The sequence below is a fragment of the Marmota monax genome, unplaced genomic scaffold (genome assembly GCF_021218885.2).
Source record: "Marmota monax isolate L192 unplaced genomic scaffold, Marmota_monax_Labrador192_F-V1.1 WCK01_AAM20220418_F8-fsc00019, whole genome shotgun sequence".
Classification (NCBI taxonomy): Eukaryota; Metazoa; Chordata; class Mammalia; order Rodentia; family Sciuridae; genus Marmota; species Marmota monax.
In genome coordinates this window covers 21275201-21295801 of record NW_026695242.1, presented here as the reverse complement: position 1 = coordinate 21295801, position 20601 = coordinate 21275201, and the positions used below count along the sequence as shown (strand labels likewise).

The 20601-nt window shown below is 31.2% G+C and overlaps 1 protein-coding gene across 2 annotated transcripts in view; it reads right to left on the bottom strand.

Moving 5' to 3' along the window:
* Positions 1-2367: 2367 nt before the first annotated feature.
* Zwint (ZW10 interacting kinetochore protein) overlaps positions 2368-20601 on the bottom strand; it is a 54924-nt gene continuing 36690 nt past the window's right edge. The window contains exon 8 of one of the 2 annotated variants that reach the window (XM_058577955.1): positions 2368-4248. The gene's annotated coding sequence lies outside the window, so the exon portion shown is untranslated. The remainder of the gene's footprint in view (positions 4249-20601) is intronic. The other variant, XM_058577956.1, reaches the window with a different exon arrangement.

The following is a 20601-nucleotide window of genomic DNA, read 5'->3' as shown; positions in this document are numbered from 1 at the left end:
AGACAGGTAAGAACACATTGTGTTATATCATAAGTTCTTCCTGGATTCCTATTAGAAAAATCAATAGTTTTAGAAGGTGACCCCCTATAAAATGTACTGTTATTGTATTTGTCTCAGAAAAGGGTAGTAGGAACAGAATCATTAAAGCAAAGCATGAAGCATTTGACCTGACACTATGGAATGAATCTCCTTTACTCTAATGACTATGAAGCCACATTCACATTCTTCTTCTTTAAATTATTTGTGACTTTGTGCAAGAACTTTTGCTTTTAGTATTAAAAGAAAAAAATAGTTTGTTCAGTGAAATAATAAGATCTAGAGCCTTTGAGAAGAAAAGGCAAATTTTCTAAATGAGTAACTTAATTCTTTTTGTTAACTCCCCCGTAAGGGGTTATGCAGATTTGAGCTCTCCTTTACACATTTCATAGATGACATCCTTATATTTAGAGACAAAATCTTAGACATTATATTAACTACAAATTGAATTCGTTTGTAGTTAAAATGATGTTTATAGTTTCCTACTTAGTGAAGTGCCATGGAGGAAGATAGGCTTGTTTTTTTGTTTTTTATTTGAAGGCACTATGTAAGTCTTAAATACTGAAAAGAGAACATAGACAACAGTGATGGGCCAATTCCATGATAAGATTTGTTTGTTTTTTTATTTTTGAGGGGTTTTGGGGGTTGAACTCAGGGGCACTCACTAAGCCTCATCCCCAGCCTTATTTTGTATTTTTTTTAGAGACAGAGTCTCTGTTGCTGAGGCTGGCTTTGAAACTTACAATCCTCCTGCCTCAGCTTCCCAAGCCACTTGGGATTACAGGAGTGTGCCACCGCATCTGGCCAAGAATGTTTTCGAATTAAGAAGTAAATCCTTAATATTACTCATACTTGTGTATGAAGTAATAGGTATATGGCCATGAATTATTGAATTATTAACCACCAATGTTCCACAAAGGATTCTGTCTTCCTTACATACATATTGTTAAGGAGAAATATATTTTTGCCTTCTAAAGGTAGAAATAATAAGTGTATTTAATATGTGATTCTTTTCCTACTATCAAACATATAAAGGTACATAGAGGAGATTTTGTTAAAGGAATATAGATTTTTAGTCATCTAAGATGAAATGTCCTGGAGATCTGTCCCAAAACAATGTGCAATTGGTTAATACTAGTAGTGTTACTATACACTAAAAAGTGGTTAAGATGATAAATGTTACGGTATGGATTTCTGACCACAATAAAAGGATTATACCGAAATTATAACAAACACCAATGTAGCTATATCCTTATGTAATAAATGTTTAAAATTTTCCATATGTATCTTAGCTTTTTTACAGAAATAAAATGTGATTGAAATTGTTGACTTCACCTTACTATCCTAATGAGATATCTCTTCTATATCAGGTATGTATCAATACATCTCATTAATGTTCTTACTTTTACTGTAAATATGTATAACCCTAAATGCTAAGTGAGATACATATTTTATGCCATTTTTAAAAGAAAGCCAATAACATAACACTTTTAATGGAGATAATTAAATATCTAAAATCTTGAATTATAAAATATGAGGGAAACTGCCTCAAATACCTAGAATTTTTTTAAGTTGGCTTTTGCTGTATTGTCTGGATAATTGCCATATTGCTTTTTATTTCCAATTTCTTGGCCAGAATTTTAGTTTATTAGTGATATGGTAATAAAGTAGCACAAATTGAGTGGCTTAAGCAACAGAAAAGCAGAATCACAGTACTGAAGGTTAGATGTTAAAGATTGACTCATTGGCAGGGTTGGTTCTATCTGGGAGCTATGAGGAAGAATCCATCGCATGACCTTGTCCCTTTTCTGCTTGACAACTATTGTTGTTCCTTGGTGGATAGGTGCATCACTCTGATCCTCTCATTATTCTTCACATGGGTTCTCTGGGTATCTTTACATCATCTTTTCTTTGTGCCTATCTGTCTCTACCCAAATATTTCTTTTTTATAGGAAGACCGGTTATACTAGATTATCATCCACTGTAAAGTTCTCATTCTAATGTAATTTCTTCTGTGAAGATCCTCTTTCTAAATGAGATCACATAAGAAGATGTGGGACACTGGGGCTTTAACATATTTAAACTGTAACAGCCAGTGTATAATTACATAAGAGAACTGGCCAACATCTGAAAACTAATAGGCTTAGAGTATCATATTTAGATATGACCAGTTTTATGCTTGATATAGAATGTTTACAGGTTTGGAAAGGGCTAACCTATCATCCATATATCAATCAGGAAGATCATTTTGAAGAATTTATTTCAGTACAAATGCAAAAAAGAAAAAAACTAGTTAAAATATTTTTTTCTCTTCAAGGGGAAGAGACTAGATATGTGATGGTGGAGGCAGAGATAGAAGATGGAGCATTTATTCCACTGTCTTCTTGAATTTGGTGGTGGTGGGGGGTAGTGTAGTGGGGATTAAACCCAGGGTCAGCTTAACTCTGAGCTACATCTCCAGCCCTTTATTTATTTTTTAAATTTTGAGACAGGGATTCACTAAGTTGCTAAATGTCTTACTGAATTGCTCAGGTTGGTCTTGAATTTGTAATCCTCCTGGCTCAGCTTCCCCAGTCACTTGGACTATAGGTGTGTGGCACCATATCAGCTGTCTTCAGGAATCTTCTAAATGTCAGTACATGTGAATGAAATTAATTTTATTTAGTTAATTTCTACTTACATGCTTTTTAAATAAAATATTTTATGAAAAGCTTTTTAAAATATGTACTTTCATATGCCAGGATTTGGAGGAATGGTCAGAATCTTTTACAACAAACCAAGTTTACAGAAACTCTACTCAGATTTGTGACAGAGCTGATCATAATTGCACAAACTTAAAATAATCAAATCAAATTATTTTTATCAAAATCTGAAGCAATATGCAATAACAATTTATTGTTATGTACAGACTGAAACTAAATATGTTTTCTAAATATATTTGTATCTCACAATATTGATATTTCAAAGAACAAAAATGTTTGTGACAAAACTGCTTTACGGACAAACTTAAAACTCAAATATAACCATTCTAATACACAATTTATTTATATGTAAAAGTGAAATAACTAAGTTTACAAACATCCAAACTTGTTTCCAATCTTTGTATTCAAAGGGGAAATCCTGAAACTCTCAATGTATATTTACTCAGCTTCATTCACTTATCCAAAAGGCTAACCATCCTTCCATATGTCCTCTCACATAATCATTAAAAATTCCAGAAATTACTGTATTCCAGGCATCATGCTAGGAACTTTGAATAGAATTTTGAATAATAGAATGGTCCTTCTTCCACTCTGGAAGGTATTTCTATAATAACATATACTTTTAATTTTATTCATGATTTCTATTGTTGTATTCCAAAGATGTGATTACTTATGATCAAACTTTCAAAACTGATCCTTCACTGAAGTGAAATGCAGAAGCCAAAGATATCACAAGACCAAAGATATCACAAGACCTTTAAACTATTTTGTCATTAATGGTGTTATTTTATCCTCAATTGTTAAGAGCAAGAGAAGCCTGCTTTTGAATTTTTCATGTATTAATTATCAAAATGGTAATTTTGATAATTTTGTTTAAATATCAAATGATTTTGGCAAATTATTTTAATTTTTCAAGTATTGGTTTCTTCATCTGCAAAGCAAAAGTATTAGTGCTTCCTTTATAAAGTCTTTTTTATTAATATGTGAACCAATATAGATCCTTCTCCGAAGGGGTCAGGATACCATAGGTCACATTAACATTGCCTATATTTTCATCAGTAGGTGGGCATTTTATAAACTTAAAGCTTTAGGATTAATTTTTTTCTTTACCTTTTCAAAGTTCAAAACATAGGTCAGCAGTCTATGACCAGCAGGCTATATCCATCCCTCCATTTTGGAAACCAAATTTTTTTGGAACATGATAAAGCTTTATGGGCACATGGTCACACTCATTTATTTGTATATTGTCTGCATGATTTGGTGCTTTAATTACAGAGGTGAATACATGGGGCTAAAATCTTACATCTTGAAGAACCCAAAATATATATTATCTGGCACTTCTAGGGAGTGGTTGGCAAATCCTGATTAAAGAAGAAAAAGATATGACCAGCTTAAGCTCCTGCTCCTGCTGCTGCTGCTTCTCCTTCTTCTCTTTCTTCTTCTCCTCCTTCTTCTCTTCTCCTTCTCTTTCTTCTTCTCCTTCCTCTTCCTCTTCATATTCTTATTCTTCCTTTTAAATAAAGTTAAAGAGGGAGAACAAAAGAGAATTGACTATGTTTGTCTCTGTGTCTTCTGTTCCATTGGTCTATGTATTTATTTTTATGCAAGACCATGCAGTTTTTGTTACTATAGTTCTTCAGTAAAATTGAAAATCATGTATTGTGAGGCCTCCAGCATTGATTTTTGTTTGTTTTGTTTCTTGCTTAGAATTTCTTTGACTATTCTGGGTCTTTTATTTTTCCAAAGGAATTTTAGGACAATTTTTTCCTAGTTCTGAGAAAAATGTCATTCAAAATAACTAAATTATGAATCCATCCTAGGTGTCTGTCAATGGACAAATGGATTAAGAAAATGTGGTACACATACAAAAGGGAGTTCTACTCAGCTGTAAGAACAAATTATGTCATTTTCTGGAAAATAGATGAAACTTGAAAGATTATGTTAAGAGAAAGAAGCCAAACTCAGAAAGTCAAGAATCATATGTTTTCTCTCATATGTGGAAGCTAGAGAGGAAAAGGAAATAAAGTGGGGAGATCTCATGAAAATAGGAGACCAGTAGAACAGAGGAAGTAAAGAGGAGGGAGGAGGGGAAGGAAAAAAGGAGGTACTGAGGAATGAGATTGAACAAATTATATTATTGTATTATGTGCATATACAAATATGTAAACAAATTCCATTATTATGTATAATTATAATGCACACATAAAAAGCTAAAAAATTAATCCTTTGAGAACATGTTCAAAAAACCCTGCTCTGCAACATAAATTCAGTTATTTTAATTTTATGGAGCATATAATAATTTCTTATAGGAATTATATTTTTAATGATCAAATTAAATACACTAGAATATCTTGCATTCTTAAGCATGTTACATATATTGAGTTTCAAAAATAGTATGTATTATTTTTTATGTCCTAAAATATGGATCCAAAAATTATTTATCATTGTGAAATTTCTTACTTATACTTTACAGCATAAGTTTTATGTCACCAAATTCCGAAACAGCATGACTAGCCAGGAAGGGTAAAAACCTGATTGTGCTTCTGAGAGGAGGAACCAGAAGGAAATACTCTTTGGGAAATTATATTGATGGATCAGAAGTGAACATTTTTTCAATTGTTACTGATAGTCATTATCTTAAAAAAAATAGGCATTATTGATTCTCAATTTACATTATTAAAGTATCTCTTTTTCAAAAGAAAGAAAAATAAAAAGTTGTTTGCAATGAGAACTTTGATAGAAGTATATTTATTAGATAATAAACTAATGCAGAGTTGAACAGTATATAACAAAGAGAAAGTAGATAAGGCTTAATTAAATCATCATATGAATGCTCCAGTTCATCTACATCTTCATCAATACTAAGTATGTCATTTCAATTTTTATAATTTTAGTATTGGATATAGAGAGTATTTCATGGTTATTGTAATTCACTTTTATTAATATGAATTATGTTGTGAAGCTTTTCTTGTATTAATTTGCCATTCATATTATAAACTAAGTCAATTGTTTAAATTGTTTGCCTTTTAAATTATTATTTAGTTTTAGTATTTATTTATGTGTTCTATATAAAAATTCTATATCACATAGATAATTTTTGAACATTTTTTCCAACCTATGGCTTATAATTTTACTTACTTAACAATGCCTTTCAAAAAGAAGTCTACAATTTTGGTGAAGTCTAATTAATCAATTTTTTTCTTTTGTGGATCACTCTTTTATTGTAAGCTTTAAGAAATCTTTTCTTTACTCTCGATCATGGAAGATTTTTCCTTATTTTGCTTCTAGAAAATTTATTGCTTTAAGTTTTACATTTAGGTGTACAATTCACTTTGAGTCACTTTTAAAATAAAGTGTGACAGGTGTTAAGGTTAGTTTTTTATTTATTAATTTATGGGTATCCAATTTTTCTGGGACCATGTATTAAAAGAATATCCTGTCGACCCTGAATTGCCTTAAATCTTTGTCAAAAAATCAATTGTCCATATTTATGTGAGTCTATTTCTGGACTCTCTGTTCCATATATCTACCTGTTTACCTTTATTTTAGTTCCACACTGTCCTGTTTACTGTAGCTTTATAATAAATCTAAAGGTCAAGTAATGTTAGTTCTCTGACTTTGTTCTTCTTTATCTAAAATGTTTTGTTAGTCTAGGGCCCTTGAGTTACCACTGGAATTATAAAATCAGTTTGTAGATTTCTCCAAAAGAAAGCATGATGGGTTTTTTTTTGATGGTATTGAATTTATTCAATTTTGGGAAAACAAACATTTTCACAATATTTAGTCTTCTAGTCTATAAAGGGCCTCTGTTTCTTCAGATCATCTTTAATTTATCTCAGCAAAAAGTCTCAGTTTTATTCTTATATCTAGTTCATGCCATCAATGGATTTGTATTATTTCAATTTTCAAGTAGTTGTTACAAGTACATAGGAATATAACTGACATAAGTGTAAAAATCTTGTGCCTAGCAACGATACTAAATTCATTAATTTTAGTAATTTTTTACATTTCATCAGTGTGTGTGTGTGTGTGTGTGTGTGTATATATGTATATATATTTATTTAGATAGATATGTGGTCATTTTATCTGTAAATACAGTCAAATTTACTTCTTTATTATCAATATTTATTCCTTTTGTCACTATTTTCTTATTTCATTGGCTAGAATCTTTAGTATGATATAGAATAGAAGTGGTGGTAAGATACAGTATCTTCTTGTTTTTGTTTTGTTTTGTTTTGTTTTGTTTTTACTATTTTAGAAGAAAATCATTTAGTCTTTCACCATTAAGTATATTGTAGGTGGTACATTAATGTTTTTGAACATCTATTATCAATTAATCTATTTTTCTTAGAATTTTTTTAACCAACAATGAACTTTGGGGTTTATTTATTTTTGGATTGATTGAGATTATTAGGTGATATACTTTTAAAATATGCTAACACGTTAAATAGCACTAATTTATAGTCAGTGCATTTAACATGTTAGCATATTTTAAAAGTATATCACCTAATAATTATTTAATGTATTAGTACTATTATATGTATTAGTACTATTATATGTTGTATATAGTTAGTTGATATTTTGTTTTGATTTGTTCATGGTACATTAGTATAACGTCTTTGTCCAAAAGAAGTTGAAAAAGTTTTATTTTTTGAGATTTTTTTGACATTGTTGTTACCATTTTCTTATCTACATTTGTCTAGGATGAAACACAGCAGAATTCTGTCTCAACTAAAAAGTGAAAATGAAACACCCTTTCCTCTGTGATAATTATGAGGAAGGACAGTTTGTTGTTTGGCCTTATGATTTGTACAATGAAAGAAATTTGAGTGTATGTGTTCAATCAGTGATATAGTTGCAGTCCGTCTTTTCAAAGAATGAGTTTTATATTCATGGAGCATCATTTACCAATGAACATGGATTTATATATAATTGCCCCCTATATAAACTCTGAGAAACATGAATCCTCAAAAAATTTTTATTGTACCCAATTAAAAGACCAACTTGCTAAACCTCAGCTGAGAATCATAAGCACAAACAAGATAATGGTACATTTACACTCTTTGGTTTCTTCATTAAATTATAAAAAGAAAAATTTATATATCTACCAGAGGAGTTAGGTCACTGAACAGCTTTCATGAGCTATTGACTCAATAAAACAACTAATTCCTTTTCATACAGTTATTTTAAATATATATGTTGTGAACTACATAGAAATAATAATATCTGAGGAGATGTAGGTGCTAATTAATGTGGCTTGATCATTATGTGTTGTATTAATGTATTTAATTATAATAGTGTATCCCATAAATAACTACAAATATTATATAACAATTAAAATGAACAAATTTCTGAATTTAACATGATATTTAAAAAATAGGGGCTGGGATATGGCTCAAGTAGTAGCGTGCTTGCCTGGCATGCGTGAGGCACTGGGTTCGATCTTCAGCACCACATAAAAAAAATAAAGATATTGTGTCCACCTAAAGCTAAAAAATAAATATTAAAAAAATAATAAGTACTAGCCATGTGGAAAATATTACTCATTCATATAAAAGCCACCATCTCATTTATCCCTATTGGTCTCATAAGATAATGATTATCATAATTTACATTTTATAATTAATTTTAAAAAAAGCAAAAGCACCCATGGGTTCCATCACTCACAATAAGTTATAGTCAATCATGATGGAATCTGCAGGGAAGTTCAGGTTATCTTTTCTCCCACACTGTCTCCCACAGGTTATTTAAGTGTCCTTCTGAGCAAAATGTCTATTTGCCTGGTGGTAGAGTCTGCATTTCTTGAAATCTTTATGATTTCCTCTTTAGGATCTCTGGAGTGGTAGGGATCTTCCTCCCCCAGTGAGCTACCACTTTCCCAGCCCTTTACTGCAGTCTATTTCCTTATCTACTTTTTCTTTTCCTAATTCTCTAGCTTCTTAGAAAAACAAGATGGAAAAAGAAAAAGAAATAACCTCCACAATGGGTAGGCTAAATTCAAAAGGATCAAAGACCTGTAAAAGACCAAAAAGTTTGCAACTGCCACAATAAAATAGAGAAAACAACAAGAATTGATGAATAATATTGCACCAAATTAAACAGTTTCTGCACAGTGAAAAAAGAAAATTAACAGCATGAAGAGGCAGCCTACAGAATGGGAGAAAATATTTGCCAGCCACTCTTCCAACAGAGGGTTAATATTCAGAATATGTAAAGAATTCAAAAAAACTCAACATCAATAAACAAAACATAAGCCATCAAAAAAATGGGCAAATGAACTAAACAGATACCACATAAAAGAGAATTACAAAATTATATGAAAAAAATATTCAACATCATTTTATTAATTTTTTTAATTTGTTCTAATTAGCAATACATGATAGTAGAATGCATTTTGACACATCATACATAAATGGAGTAACTTCTCATTCTTCTGGTTGTGTATGATGTAGAATTACACCAGTCATGTAGTTTTATATGCACATAGGGTAATAATGTCCAATTTATTCTACTCTCCTTCCTGCCCCCTCCCCTCCCTTCACTTCCCTCTGCCTAATCCAAAGTACCTCTATTCTTTCCTAGCCCCTCCTCCATTATTGTAAATTAGCATCGGATATCAGAGAAAACATTCAGTCTTTGTTTTTTGAGACTGGCTTATTTAACTTAGCATGATATTCTCCCACTCCATCTATTTACCTGCAAATGCCATAATTTAATTCTTTTCAAGGCTGAGTAATAATAGTCCATTGTGTATATATACCACATTTCTTTTTCCATTCATTTGTTGAAGAGCATCTAGGTTGGCTACAGAGCTTAGCCATTGTGAATGTGCTGCTATAGTTGTGCTTTAATGTGGCAGCATCAGTATAGCATGCTGATTTCAGATCCTTCTGGGATTAAGTGGATCAAATGGTGGTTCCATTCCAAGTTTTCTGAACAATCTCTATACTGCTTCCCAGAGTGGCTGTATCAATTTGCAGTCCCAACAACAATGTATGAGTGTACCCTTTTTTCCCACATCCTTGCCAACATTTTTATTGTATTATTGATAAATTTCATCGCATCTGGACTGAGATGAAACCTTAGAGTAGTTTTGATTTGCATTTCTCTAATTGCTAGAGATGTTGAACATTTTTTCATATATTTGTTGATCAATTGTATTTATTCTGTGAAGTGCCTGTTCAGTTCCCTAACCAATGTATTAATTGGGCTATTTGTTTTTTGGTGTTGAATTTTTTGAGGTCTTTATATATCTTTGAGATTTATGCTGTATCAGAGATGCAAGTGGTAAAGATTTTCTCCTATCTGTAGGCTCTGTCTTCAAGTTATTGTTTCCTTTGCTGAGAAGAAGTTTTTACTTTGAATCAATCCCATTTATTGATTCTTGATTTTACCTCTAGTGTTTTAGGAATCTTGTTAAGGAACTCAGTTCCTAAGGTGACATGGTGAAGATTTGGGCCTAATTTTTCTTCTATTAGGCGCAGAGTCTCTGGTCTAGTGCCTATGTCTTTGATCCATTTTGAGTTGAATTTTGTGCAGGGTGAGAGATACGAGTTTAATTTAATTTTGCTACATAAACTAAAGAATAATAAAGAAAGAAATTGAAGAACTAGAAGATGGGAAAGATCTCCCATGTTCTTGGATAGGCAGAATTAATATTGTCAAGATGGTGATACTACCAAAAGCATTTTACAGAATTAATTCAATTCCTATTAAAATTCCAATAACTATTTAAAATTCCAATTACAATTTCTTCATAGAATTAGAAAAAAATATTAAACATCTTTAGCCATTAAGGAAGTCAAAACTACATTAGATTCTATCTCAGCATCAGAATGACAATCACCAAAAATAGAGATAACTATAAATACTGGAGAGGATACAGGATAAAACCAAACTCTTATATACTGTTGGTGGGAATGAAAATTAGTACATCCACTACAGAAATCAATACAGAGATTTTCAAAAAGATATTTTGAAATATCTTTGGTATCTATCCAAATGAATTAAAGCTAATATACACATGTATTTGGCATTGTAATTTACAAGAGCCAAGTTATGAAATCAGCCTAGGTAATTAAAGACAGATGAACGGATAAGTATAAGGTGATATATATACTTAATGGAGTTTTATTTACTCATAAAGAGGAATGAAATTATTCTCAGTTACAGAAAAATGGATGGAACTGGAGAGAATCAAGTTAAGTATAGTAAGTCAGACTCAAACGACAAGTATCATATTTTTTCTCTCATATATGAGAGCTAAAGGGAAAAAACAAGGAGATCTTATGACAGCTAAAGGGATATCCTTAGGGCTAAGGAAAGGGATAAGGAAGAAATGGGGTTATGAAAAAAAAATTAGGGAATGAAACTGATCAGATTATGTTAAAGATATGTACTAATATGCCACAATAAAAACCACTATTCTCAATAATTGATGTATAGCAATAAAAAATGAAAAACAAAATACTAAAAGACACCATTAAGTCATTAATCTTACTTCATTTCTAAGATTTAGGACCTCAACTTTTTCCCATTGTAAAATTAATTTCTTGGTAATTAATACTAACTTTCTTTGAAGTTAATATCATGCTGTTTAATAGCAATAATAGATCAATTTTATGTTCAAATCAAATCTTACTTGTCAAATGCTGTCACAAATGTTAGACACATTCTTAATTATGAAGCCTGCTGAAATATTCTAAATTGGAAGACTACCTAGCAATTTGTTTTTAATCAATTGGTCACAAAAAGCTTACTTGAGATAATGAAAAGTCAACATTACATTATTGAAATAATTTTACTCTGTTTCCATAGTAATAGTTTTTCATGCAAGACAATGCCATAAATATCTAGGGGCTTGTGTTTTTTGCTGCATATGACAGTAGGATTGCCTTATGAACAAACATATGTTTGAAGTACTTGTGCTTTTATGTAAACATCAAAGTACCGTCATATTTTAATATATATGTCTTTCTGTTTTTAAATAGGTTCATGATGTGGAGTCACATAGTTAATTCTTCTTTGTATTGATGCTGTCTTTATCTGAAATTTAATAACCAGCTTTAGTATGTATATATATCAATTTATATATATATAAATTGATATTGAATATTATATGTATTACATAAATCTAAATATGATTCACAAAATGTGAGCAGAATGAAACATTTCATAAAACAGCATGTTTAGAAAGAAAGTGAAGACATGATGTAGACAAACTCAAAATGAGGCAGGCTGAATGATCAAACATTTTTGCTATTCCTGCCTCCTATCTTTAATGTAAATATTCTGCCCTAAAAACAGAAAGGTACAGTCTTCAACCTAACCCAGGTCAAAGCATGGCTTGAGTGTGATGCTCATTTCTACCTGCTGTTTCTGGCTCTTGATGAAAAGTAACTAAAAGAGTGGTCTGAATATTTTAAGCAACTCAAATGTTAAAGAAACTAAAGACGAGTATCTTAGGGCAAGAAGATACAAAACTGGATTTGAAGATGATGACTGTCTTCAAATTGCAGAGAATTTATTCTTTGTCTCTTTTGAGGAGAGAAATAAAATCTATTAGTTATATGAAGTTATATGGAAGCAATTTTTGATGACCAAAAAATAGATTTTTACCTTTATTCTGTATAAAAATTCCATAAAAATTATATAAATTATGAAATTTAATACTCTAACATTTTTATAAGTACATATTATCTTATTTTTACAGATAAGAATGTTGTGGCTCAGAAAGGGTAAAGAAGTTGCCAAGATTCCCAAAGCTCCTTTTGGAGTTGAGTCTGTTCTGCCCAGGTCATGTTTCTCTGTGCCAATCTACTTCCCTAAAGGCTCACTCTGAAGATTGTTCTATGGATGATATTATGGTTTTCACTCTTTCAGTCTATAAGAAACATTAAAAGTTTTTTGGATTACTTCTGTTTCTGAAAAGTCTTTTCCCCACGAAATTTAGTCATTTGCAATATCTCCCAAGTATGCATGTTCTTATAACATAATTTAATAATTTTGAAAAAAATCCTCAAATTGCCTTAAACTCCATCTTTTTTTGGAAGAGGTGGATTAAAGAACAAGTCATAGTGCATTAGATATTCTTTGCTTCTGTGACAGAAACTGTGTTTCTTTAAATTTGATTACATGATGATTATAGAACTAAGTAAAGGAATAACTGTTCAGTATATTGTTGCATTCAATAAATTAAAGTTTATTTCTGAATTGTACTTTCCTGAAATAGGTAGTTTTTAAATATAATTCATTTAAAAAATATTTTCTTTGGTTACAAAATCTGAGTTGATTCCTTTCCCTATTTCATCTTGGATTTGCAACCTAATCTTAGGTATTGCCACACTTGGCCATTATAATTTAAAAAGTTCTCTAATTAGTATTTGTTCTAATAAATAGCAAAAAATAAAAATTCTATATCCGATGAGACATATATCAACGCCTATTCTACAAGTTCACTGTGTCTTTTCTTAATTTTTTACATACACTTTAACGTGTGTGTGTGTGTGTGTGTGTGTGTGTGTAAGTAAAATAAGGTCAAGGATATTTAAAAGGGAAATAGGATTAAAACAGTTTAGAAAGCCATATTTATTTTCATATTGCTATTGTTGACTGATTAATAGAACCAACTTTATTTGATTAGTTCTTTGTTAAAGTGTTGCTAATAAAGTTTGTGTTTTGAACAAAAGCCTTTATAAATACGAACATCGACTCTAATTTACAGCAAGTTCAGTTTGCTAATCAAACAATTCACTTGATGAAAGAAGGAGACCCTACCCATAAAACATGCCACATAATTCTGACTTAAGTAACATATTACTGTGCATACATATTTTCTAATCATGTTATATGTCATTCCTGTATAGGTTTGAACTAAATGGCTTGTAAAACTGGACTAAAAGAAAACCAAGTAAATGACTTATGACTATAAAATCAGAACAGGTACAGGAATAGATCTTTCTTTGAAACCAAGGCTGTGGGAGAACCAACTCTAAAGAACCTGATGACACCCTTGTACTAAGTCATGTTCGTTCTGAATATTTGTCTGGTCTTGATAAGGTATATCTCAAGACACAAGGGTACTTCAGATAAAAAGATAAATTTCATATTACATATAAAATAAATATGTATTGATGAAATTATAATTACCCTGACCTACAATTCCTATGTCTCCTTTTTTATTAAGTTTTTAAAATTTATATATGACAGCAGAATGCATAACAATTCATATTATACATATAGAGCACAAATTTTTGATACCTCTGGTTGTATACAGAGTATATTCACACCAATTCATGTCTTCATACATGTACTTTGGATAATGATGTCCATTACATTCCACCATCAATTCCAATGCCCCCTCCTTTCGCCTCCCACCCCTCTGCCCTATCTAGAGTTCGTCTATTCCTCCCATGTTCCTTCTCCTTCCCCAGACATAGAAGAAAATGAAAGAAAATTGTATTTTAAAATACATAGTTATGTTTTCACACTTAATTTAAATAATGAAATAGTCCTCACTTTTGCTTTACAGGTCATTAAGACACTGTATCAAGGACAACATGACAGATCACTGAGATAAAACTCTACTTTGACTGTGATGTTAGACATGTGAACCTATATGTAAAATCCCATAAAACTACACACACACACACAGGAGTGTATTTAAAACTTGGAAGTCTGAATGAAGTTAAAGGATCACATCACTATCAGTATCCTTATTGTGATATTGTAGTGTTGTACTTGTAAATTATGGAAGATTTTAGCATTGAGGAAAATTAAGTATTATCTTTCTCTGTATTATTTGTTACAATGTCATTGAAACTTATAATTATTTCAAAAATAAAAATTTTAATAAAAAGGTTAAAATAAAATAAAGGTATGTATTCCAGATGTCCTGTTGTTACATAAGTTAGGCTACAACTTATCTTTAAGTGTTTGAATGCATAATAGCCATGTTTAGAAACATGAATCCAGTAGGCTTTGTTATGTAAATAAAAATTTATATTTCACTTTTATCTATTAAATTATAATTTAGAACTTGTCTTGAAGGGGGAAGATAAAGTCCATAATTATACTGGCAAAATAATAAAAATAAAAACATAGCCATTGTTATCCCAAGACAGTAGTCTTCAAGAATAATGCTTAAGAACCATTATAATTATACTTAGGTATGCATCTGCTATATCTAAATATGGATCTCTAGAGTATAATGAGAAAACCTGTTATAATTACAGTGAAAACATATGCACACAATCAAAATTGTCTTTGAAAAATCATTGATTTGTTTAATTTTTGTTATATTTACATATAAATTAAAAATCTATGACAAATATTTATGCAAATTGACACCTCTGAATATGGTAGTCAGAATTCTAGGCTTCCATGATTTCTATAACTTGGTATGTTTCCTTGATTATGTGGTCACTCAGAAAAAAATGGAATTTTCTAGAAGTTGTTAAGGTTGGGGTAGGAGTAATCTAATCATATGAGTCCTTTAATCCACAGGGTTTTTCTCTGGATAGTTGCAGTAAAGGAATTCTCAGAGGTTTGAAGGATGAGAGTGATTTAATGTGAGGGGAGTTCTCTGCTTCTGTCATGGAGGAAGCCATTGGGAAAGGACTGGAAAGCAGTCTCAGAAGATGAAGGGGTTGCTCAGTTGATAGGAAGAAAAAGAGAACTTCAGTCCTATAATTTCAAGGTGTTGAATTCTGACAATAATCTAAATAAGCTTTAAAGAGGACTTCTCCCTGGAAGGTCAGGTATACATGCAGAATGGCCAAAACCATCTTGACTTAATATTTGTTATAGCCCTGAACAGAGAAACCAGCTACACCATGCTAAGAAATGGGTGTTGTTCTTGGAAAGTTAAGAGGGTGATCAATGTCTTTTGAGCTTCAAAGAACTGTAACATACTCTATCTGATTATCTGAAGAAAAATTACACAATAATTATGGGAGAGAAGGCAATGGGGTTCACAGACAGAAAATGAAATTATTAGATAGATGGCAACACAGGTTTTAGAAACTTGATTCTTGTAGTTCTAAAACCCTTGCATGTTTTATGTCCATTCATCCATTCACCCTTACTATATCCATTAATCTTTTTTTACAGCCATTCACTCTTCTATGCTCTCAGAAAACTATTTCCATAATTTTTAACACATATTATAGTAACATGAGTTTTAATATATGCCAATTTATGTGCTTACCACTAGTAACTGTAATACCATATTACCATGTGTATTATTGAGAATGCAAAAGAATCTGTAAAAGGGGGATACCCAATATATACAAAGATCAGTGTCCCTTATTAGAAAAAATATTTGGATCATAACTGAATGTGTAAATAAAGGGCACCTTTGAAATATATGAATTGAAAACATTTTTTATCTTCTAAGATCTTGCTGCACCAACTACAAGATACTAAGAATATTACAGAGGGGGATTTAGAGTTTTCTATCTGACAAAGTATAACTATCTGTCTTATCCAGACATGAAAGGTCATGATGATGGTGAAGAGAAAGATGTTTCGTAACTTCATATATCATGATCTTTGAAAGAAGATTATATAATTTTTTATTAATTCTTACCATATAACAGAGTTAAGAATCAATTATCCCTAGTTTATGACCTGCATAACTCCCCAAAAGTTTAAGATTTGTTCCTGATTTTGAGTAAAACCAATAGTCAAAGAATTGAACAAAGGATTATATAGCTCTCAAGTTTGTTCTTATCATCAATTCTAACATCGCTAATATAAAACAATGACCATGAATTTCCATATTTCAAAGCAAGTTCTATTCCATAAGTCAATGTTGAAAAATTTTAGGAGGTCACCAGTTTTGGAAATACGAAATAGTAAAAATAGAGTCCTCCCTTTGAACAGATGAGCTTCATGCTGTGGTAAATGGCATGACATCAGAATCAGTCCCAATTTCAGCCTTGGTTCCTCTTCAGGGAATCCTTGTTTAACCTTGTTCCAGACTTTTATATTCATTTACTTATTACAATCTTTACCTAAATTTGCTAAGTCTCATGCAGGAAATATAATCTTCCCCCTTTATTTTTTTTCTGTTACATTTATTCACTCTCTTCATAGAGTAATGTGATTCCCCAAGCTGGACATATGGAATAAATTTCGTGTATTTCCCTATCCCTGTGCCATCCCTGCTGTCAACTTTAGAGTCATGTCCTCCTCATTTCTTACCTAAAATTTTCAAGTCAATGGCCTTCTACCTGGCTTCTCTTTTTTCCATCTGGCATCTCTGTTTGATTCACACTGATTCCACAGTGGATTTTCTGTGATGCACATAGAATCCTCTGTATATAACATTTCCATGTTAACATAGCTTTTATTTTTTATTTATCACACACGACAACACTGATTTTTCTCCCACTTTCTTTTGACTCATATTCCATCATTCTTTCCCAGTTGCACTTTAATACTACTTATTTTGGAAAGCATTGTGTTGTTTCACAGCTTTGTTTTTTGATTCAATTTATTTGCTTCTTGTTACTTCCACTGCATTATTTTTATTGTTGCAGCCCTGTTTTCTTCTATATTGTCAACATTGGTTTATGTATCTCCTCTCTGATTTTAGATGTTGAGTTACTTTAGAATGCTTACCATCAGGCAAACAGTGGTTCACATTTCAAATACTTGAAGATCAAGGAATGAAGAGAGGAAAAAAGAAAAATTAAAACTAATACAGGGCTTTATGTTATTCCACGTATTTTTACTTTGGATAACTGGTACATGGAAGACAGATGCAAGCAAAGTAATATTACAATTTTGAAAGTAAAGCTAAGACTCATGAAGGTTGGAGACATTGACTTAATCCCTGAAAGAGATAAAATTTTAATAAAGTGAATGCTCTCCTAGGGCACAGAAAAGATACTGAGTCAGGAAAGCACAGACTGTGGTTAGGGAATAGAAATATAAATTCTATTTTATTGGACATTTACATAGGCAGTCTTGGGAGATAAGGGTAGAAAGTAGATGGATTTGGGTCATGATATATAATGCTTTTAGAAACAAGTGGGAAAATCTATAATTAATTCTGAAAGCAATAGGGAGTCGGTGAAGGCTTCTTTGATTTTTTTTTTGAGACCTAATTAAATCTGTTTAAGAAGATCATCTAAAATTCTCTTTTATCACCCTAAAATTAGATTTATCAATATCCAACCTTCCAATTTTATCTCAAAGTAAGAATATTTCAAATTATGACTATCATAAATATATATAAAATAGTTGTGTGTCCTGTTAGCACCACTAATAAATTATAAACAACTTGAAAGAGATGTGTCTTATTTATATTTTACCCCAAATCACCTAGAATGTCTTATTTGGAAAAGGTATCCAATAAATATTTACTATATTAAATATTCTCTGTGCTTTGCTAGTCATTAAAATATTGGCATTGAAGAGAGTACATTTAATTCAGAAATATAACTAAATATAGTTTAGTTTTTTAAAAAATTTTGGGGGGTTCTTTGAGACTTTATAGATACCTTGGTAAATATTATAAAGATAAATTCTCTTTAGATTTAAAAAACACACATATATGGAGATCTTCTTTTCCTGTTTACAACTCTTGATGTGTTTAGTTTAAAAAAAAAAGTGCATGGCACAACTGGGAGTTAGATCTGTGCTTGCGGAACATTCCGATTCATATTAACTTACTATCCATACATTTAATTCAATTAAGATATTTTGTATATTTATCATTCCACTAAAATCACTTCAAAGTCTTCTATTGAATGTACTGAGTTACATGCTATTTACAAAATGATTCCTATACTGCTGAATTCCATTATCCCTGTAGGTATTTTTTGTACTCAATTCAAATTGTGCAATGCTGTTTCTATTAGCATGCACCATTTTGTGAATCAATGCTATGCAGGGAAGTTGGGACTACCGTTTTACAGTTAACAAAATTCTCACTGTCTTTTTGAAGTCTTCCATGTTTTTGTTTTCTACAGGAGATGATACAAGACCAAGGGACACCAATAACACTCATGAATGACAAGATCAACTGTAATCACTTCATACTTTCAGAATCAGCCTAAATCCAAAATTTTTAAACAGTTCTCCACACGTAGATCATGGAATCTTCCAAGAGCTGAGTGTTGTTTCCTTAACTTTCTTTACTAACAAAATTGCCATGATCAACTAACCAAATTAAAAAAAAAAAAAAATCAAGCCAACAAAAATTTTCTGAGTACCTTGTATTGTGAAACATACTTTTCTGGATAACTAGAGCAAAACAGATTAACAAGTATATATATGAGTACTCTCCTGTTATGGCTTAATATTATTAATGTTTTTCATTATACACTTTTATCTTTTCTCATGGCAAAAGCTTTAATACTGGAGAGAGTTCAGTGTAGTTTGTTGGAGATGTAACAGAAAAGAAGTAAGTAGACTTGTTTCCAGGTCAATTATCCACTCTATCTCCAGTACTATATTAATGAACCCCAAAAGCATGTGCAGAGCTCACAAACCAAGCCTATGGGAATATGAAAAAGTAAATGAAGTTGATTCACCCTCAAGGTGCCTACACTTAATCTGACTTATACTTGTTATTTTTTCAAATTAGAATGCAGCACTTAATTGGAGGTGACTCCTTACTTATTTGAACTCGATGCCTTTGGGCCCAATATCCTCATTTTACAGATAATGAAATACTCTCTCATTCAGAGACACAAATGATAGCAGAAAAAATGAGAGTGCAGCTAATGACTAAAGTGTAATCTGCTGGACATTAAACCTGTTCCCTAGAATCTAGATGTGTTCTTAACTTCCTATATCATACTAAGCCTGAATTCAGAAAGAAAGCATTAGAACTCCTGGTAGCCCCACAATTCTCAGATAGGCCCTTTTGCAAAGAATATAAAGACAGAAACACATACTCACACATGCATACAGTCCATACTTGACCAACTCAAAATGAAACAATTCAAGGCAAAACTGAATCAAAGTATACTCTAAGATGTAAGTGATATTGTCAAAGAAGCACAGTTTGAAGTATTGGGAGAAGAGTATAGATTTCCTTTCAAAGATGGATTGCGACACAGTCATCGGGCAGTTATAATGACATCCTCATGAGAAACCCTGGGTGTTTGCATGGTGTTTAGTTTAAATTTAATAAAAATGAAACTTCTTGAAAGAAGTGTTTTTGTTGCTTGGAAGCCCAGTGGGTGATAGAGTCTTCTGTGAACAGAGTAGCTGGCTGTTATGAGAACATTCGTACTGAGTTAACTTATTGCTCTCATCTGCTTCCTAAACTCATTTGCAGCCACCAGCTGTCAAGGGGAGGTTTTTACATTTAGCACTAGGAAACATGCATCTGGACACCAGATTTCTTGTAGTTTTTATAGACATCTCTCATATCCTCTTAGAAAGGAAAAGAATAAATTCAAATAATGTTAAATAAGAAATTATTTCAGAATATTTATTATGAATTTATTTTATTTACATATGTTTATATATATGTGTGTCTTTATACCTATATGTGCATACACTTATTGTGCCTAGAATTTCAATTTTGGATGACTCTTCCAGCTCATAATTTATAATTTTTCACTGGTCTTAGAAAATAGTTTCTGAATTAAAAAAAAATAAAAATAAAGAGTGAGATATATGAAGGACTATCTAAACATTTATCCCACTTATTGATAATCTTCCATTCTTGGATAATGAGTTCATCAGCAGTTGTTATTTTTTCATATAAATGAAAGTAAAACCTTTAGTGTCAACTATAACAATTTTAAATTGTTGTAAATTGAGAAGACATTATAGTCGATCTTTGATGTGTCTAGAGAACAGGCCTTAATACCATTATAAGTCCTCTTATTTGTCACCT